General features: G+C 46.2%; 1 pseudogene across 1 annotated transcript; it reads left to right on the top strand.

Moving 5' to 3' along the window:
* LOC308283162 (zinc-binding protein A33-like) lies at nt 1-1,138 on the top strand (annotated as a pseudogene). The gene has a single exon. The product of its transcript is annotated as a zinc-binding protein A33-like (transcript).
* Nucleotides 1,139-5,672: the final 4,534 nt, after the last annotated feature.

The raw sequence follows: 5,672 nt of genomic DNA, 5'->3' as shown, positions 1-5,672 counted from the left end.
ATGGCAGAGAAAACAGTCAAGGTGTTGCGTTGTGAACATCGAGAGGAAGCTAAGCTGTTCTGTGAGGAAGAACAGAGAGCTGTGTGTCTTTTCTGTGACTCCCCTCACCACCGTGGTCACAAGCTGCTTCCTATTGGACAAGTAGTCAATAACCTGAAGGACCAACTGAAGCCTGACCTCAAGTCTCTACAGGACAAGAGGAACACATATAAAGAGTTTGAACAGAAATACAACGACGTGGTTCAACACAACAAGAAGCAGCTGGTGAGTCCGGTGACCACAGAGAAGCAGATCAGAGCAGAGATTGAAAAGATGCACCATTTCCTGAGAGAGGAAGAGAAGACCAGACTGGCTGCTCTGAGGGAGGAAGAGAAGCAGAAGGGGGAGATTGTCAGAAGAGAGATGAATATCATTCAGGAGCAGATCTCCTCTCTCTCAGACAGCATCTCTGCTGTAGAACAAGAGCTGCAGAAACCCAGTGTGTCATTTCTCAGCAGTTATAAATGTGTTCAGACCAACGCCAGAGTCCAGCGTGAACTGTTAAAACCACAGCTGGTCTCTGGAGCGCTGATAAATGTGGCCAAACACCTGGAAAACCTGACCTTCAGAGTGTGGGAGAAGATGAAGGAGAAGGTCAAGTTAACTCCTGTCATTCTGGACCCAAACACAGCACACCCTGTGCTCTGTCTGTCTGTCTGAAGAGCTGACCAGTGTGAGACGTGCAGACACATGGCAGCAGCTTCCTGACAACCCAGAGAGGAATACTAAGTATACACATGTTCTGGGTTCAGACGGCTTCAATTCAGGAAAACACAGCTGGGAGGTGGAGGTTGGAGAGCATTCTGACTGGAATATAGGTTTGGCTAAAGAGTCAGTTGACAGGAAGGGAGAGATAAATGCCTCACCAAAAGACGGAATATGGTGTTTACAGCAGAGAAGTGGGAAGTACACTTATGGGCATGGAAAACCCCTCCCATTGAAGAGGAATCCTCAGAGGATCAGAGTCTAGCTGGACTATGACAGGGGGGAGGTGTCCTTCTACGACCCTGAAGGCCTGACTCACATCTACACTCATAAAGACACTTTCACTGAGAAACTCTTCCCGTTTATAGCTGTTGGAAAGGAAGATGACCAGTAAGACTCCCTAATCGGGAGATAAGCGACCGTAGGTGGCTTATCTCCACAAATAGGGCAAAAATTTGTTTTTCCAAAATCTTCCTGATCCATGTTGATGACATGAGTGTAGACATGCTGTGTAGTGATATTCGTGATTTTAGGGCAAAAACTGTAGGAGCAGTGTCCAAAAATGTGTTTTAAAAATCGGCCTGAAGGTGGCGCTAGAATAGGGCCATGTGAGAAATGAGGGGTGGGGTCTCCGCGTTGCCTTGGCGGATGAATAGGTACCGGCCCCGGCTCTCCCGGACGCTCCTAGCCCGAGTTACGGCATTTTATGTGCGCTGCAGTGGCAGGGGGTCCTCCACTGGGGGCGCCACCACTTTTGCATCCGTTCTGAAGCACCACGAGTCGGTGGTCCCCGGGAATTCCCCCCTGAGCAGCCCCGTTGGGATGGTCATTTGGTCATTTTTGCACATTTGGTCATTTTTTACATCTGGGGGTCCCCCAGGGACCCGGGGGTCCTTGGAGGTTGTAGTTTGGCAGGCAAGGAGTGTGTGTGTAAAATCTGGCATGGATTGCGTCAACGGGTGCGGAGATATAAGCAGGGAAAAAGTGTGACGTGTGACGTGTGAGCACATTTGGTCATTTTTTACATCTGGGGGTCCCCCAGGGACCTGGGGGTCCCTGGGGCTCCGGGGGTCCTTGGAGGTTGTAGTTTGGCAGGCAAGGAGTGTGTGTGTAAAATCTGGCATGGATTGGGTCAACGGGTGCGGAGATATAAGCAGGGAAAAAGTGTGACGTGTGACGTGTGAGCACATTTGGTCATTTTTTACATCTGGGGGTCCCCCAGGGACCTGGGGGTCCCTGGGGCTCCGGGGGTCCTTGGAGGTTGTAGTTTGCCAGTCAAGGAGTGTGTGTGCAAAATTTGGCATGGATGGGGGCAACGGTTGTGGAGATATGAGCAGGGCAAAAGTGTGACTGACTCACTCACTGACAGACAGCCTGTGGAGGTTTTGGTAGTAAATGCGACCTACGGTCGCAATAACACCAGTAAGACTCCCTAATCGGGAGATAAGCGACCGTTGGTCGCTTATCTCCACAAATAGGCCAAAAGTTTGTTTTACCAATTATCAAGACATACGGGCAGTTGACAGTTTGCCATGGTTACTCATTGAAGTTGAATCTCCATATATGGAGATAACCTATGCATCACACTAAGTCTGACCTCACCAGCCCATATTTGGGCATGAGCAACTTATGTCTCCATATATGGAGATATGATGACATCACACAGTCCTCAGCCGATGATGTGGCGTGATGTCATACAATACACAAACGAGCCCTACAGTATAAAGGGGCAATTCTTGCCAGGAAAGAAGCATTTCTTCGACTCAGACCTTATCGCCAGGGTTGGCTTATAGCAGCTGTCGGTAGATAATGCCGGTCTTATATAAGGGTCATTTGTGTACGGTGTGATTTGCCATGGTTACTCATTGAAGTTGAATCTCCATATATGGAGATAACCTACGCATCACACTAAGTCTGACCTCACCAGCCCATATTTGGGCATGAGCAACTTATGTCTCCATATATGGAGATATGATGACATCACACAGTCCTCAGCCGATGATGTGGCGTGATGTCATACAATACACAAACGAGCCCAGATATGAGCAGGGCAAAGGTGTGACGTGTGACGTGTGACGTGACGGACGTGACGGACGGCCGGTGGAGGTTTTGATACTAAACTGCGACCTTACGGTCGCAATGAGCTCACAGCAGGGTTAATCCTGATATCCATCGCTATTCTTATAAGAGCCTGTCTTTCTGTCTGTCTGTCTGTCTGTTTGTCTGTCTGTATCTCCGTCCAGATGTCCCTCCAGACATGTCCCTGGAAGGGGACAGGACCGGAATGGCCGCTGACGACAGCCAGTTTGCTGCTGTTGCCAAGGTAACGTCACAACATATGACATCATCACCTTCGTAATCATTATCTTCACTTTTTCAGTATAGTATAGACATGCACGCATGCACATACACACAGGCAGTTTTGTTCCCTGGAAATGAAGCCACTTCTGGGATCTGGTTGAAGTTGCTGTTCCTATTAATGGCCCAGCAGATGTCGCAATTTCACCTCTACTGGTGAAATAGCGATGTGACATCACAATGATGTTGCAAATGAATTCCATCCTTGGCCCTCCAGCCAATAGCATTCATTTAATCCATTTCCGTGCATTTGCACTCATTAAAAATAAGGAAATGTTTATGGTCTGTAGAAACCAATGGCGTGGCTCTGTCCCTGTATTTCTTACAGTCTGTGTGTGTGACGTGTGTTTCAGCTTCAGTCTGAGTCGTGGACAGAAGTGCTTCCTGTGTCGGAGCTGAAGCCTGGCTACTCTGACAGTTGTCACAACTACTTCCAGGTCAACCTCCCCCACAGGGTCACTCACCTCCGCCTCAACATGTACCCTGGTCAGTATGTCATTAACACTTGGGATGCCATTATTGTTGAAATTATTTTGCTACAGAGTGCCGGGAGAGTGTTTTCTGCAGGTGATTCAGTCCGAGTGTATCAAAGGGTGCGTTCGGAAATGCGCACCGGGTGTGGTTAAGGTTAAGGGTGAGGGTTAGGTTTAGGCATAGTTTTACTGAGGTTAAGGTTAGGGTTAGGTTTAGGCATAGTTTTACTGAGGTTAAGGTTAAGATTAGAGTTAGGTTTAGGCACTCACTACACTGAGCACACACGCGGTGCGCATTTCCGAACGCACCCTTTGATACGCTCGGACTGAAAGACCTGCAGAAAACACTATCCCACAGAGTGCCGCCATTCACTTGCGCTTTATTTTGAAGAGCCCCGGAAGCCATGATCGTGTCCATGTTGTGGAAATTCACAGTGCTGTAATGGCGGTCAATATGTTTACTTTCACACGGAAATGAAAAATCCTAACCACGGCACCAAAAAAAGCGGTTCTCGGCAACCAAAGCTTTTTTGGAAGTAGATTCAGAGATAAAGCTGTTTCCTTGCAGCAGTAGTGAATAAGAGCCTATAAGGATTACACGCTTTGTGATTTTGGCAGCCAAGTTGCATAATGTCTCTGTGTAGGTGTAGAATCTCTCTGTGTAGAAATCAAGCATTGAAAATAGTTGTTAAAAACGCCTCGCAGCGCGCGTTGTGAGCTTGGAGGTCAGCTATTTTCGATATTTTCACCAAAAGGCCCTTTTAGAAATTTCAGCCCCTGCCTTTCAAACATTCTCTGCACGTCCCTGGTCCCTGTGGCGTGAATCAAAACAAGGGGGGAGCGCTTGTTTTCGGTGGAGATGATGGCGGCACGGCGGCGTTATATTATAAACACAATCTGATCTAGCAATCATGACATAGGCTATTTATTATAATCACTAATTCACTATGAAGTGTCTTTATTAATTATAATTAAAGTAAAAATAGTCAAATAACAAACAAGGACAAATTGTTCTGCCCACAACCTTATCAAACCAAAATGCCTAAACTACTGTAAATGTGGGCCTATTATAACTATGACCAGTAAGACTCCCTAATCGGGAGATAAGCGACCGTTGGTCGCTTATCTCCACAAATAGGCCAAAAGTTTGTTTTACCAATTATCAAGACATACGGGCAGTTGACAGTTTGCCATGGTTACTCATTGAAGTTGAATCTCCATATATAGAGACATAAGTTGCTCATACCATAGCAACCATGTTTTTTACAGGGCCTGGGATTGATGACATCAGAAATCTCCATATATGGGCATGAAAGGGATTTTGTTTCTGGAAATATGTCTGTGGGGTGCCACATTTGGAATAAAACACTTACATCACACATCTGGATATCCATACAGCCCATCTAGTTTGCCTGTGTCCATTTATGCCCATATATCTGATGACATTGGGACACTGATCTCCATATATGGGCATAAAACTTATGTTAATTAGTAAAGCCTGGGGATCTCCATATATGGGCATGAGGGGTACCCTAAAAGGGCATCATCTGGGAATAGCAAATATAGTTATCCTAGAAAGTGAAAATCTTACATCAAAGGCCATAACTACCTACCTACCACCATACTGCATTCCTCATTAAACTACCTACCAGTAAGATGCCTATAGGGAGAAAAGCAAAGGGCGAGGTTGCACCATTTCTTGGTCTTCTGGCCAGTGATGTATATCGGACCATTTAACCATATATGGAGACATCTGGTACCCAAAGATATTCACAGATATGGGCTTAATATTGATGACATAAGGGATCTCCATATATGGGCATAAAAGGGATTTGGTTCCCCTGGCATCACAGGGATCTCCATATATGGGCATAAAAGGGATTTGGTTCCCCTGACATTACAGTGATGTCAGTGGCTGGTTCTACAGAGGGGATCTCCATTTATGGGCATAAAAGGGAATGTATGTATGATGATGTCAGATATCATAGACGTCATAGGACTTTCACATAACGAATAACTGAGTAAGCATGTAAACCCGTAAAATCTATATTTGGGCATGGCTGATTTATGACCTCATCATGATGACACGAGCAAACA

The sequence above is a fragment of the Nannobrachium achirus genome (assembly GCF_963921795.1).
Source record: "Nannobrachium achirus genome assembly, chromosome: 4".
In the NCBI taxonomy this organism is placed as follows: domain Eukaryota; kingdom Metazoa; phylum Chordata; class Actinopteri; order Myctophiformes; family Myctophidae; genus Nannobrachium; species Nannobrachium achirus.
Note: the sequence above shows the minus strand (reverse complement) of the source record. Positions and strands in the feature narration are given on the sequence as shown.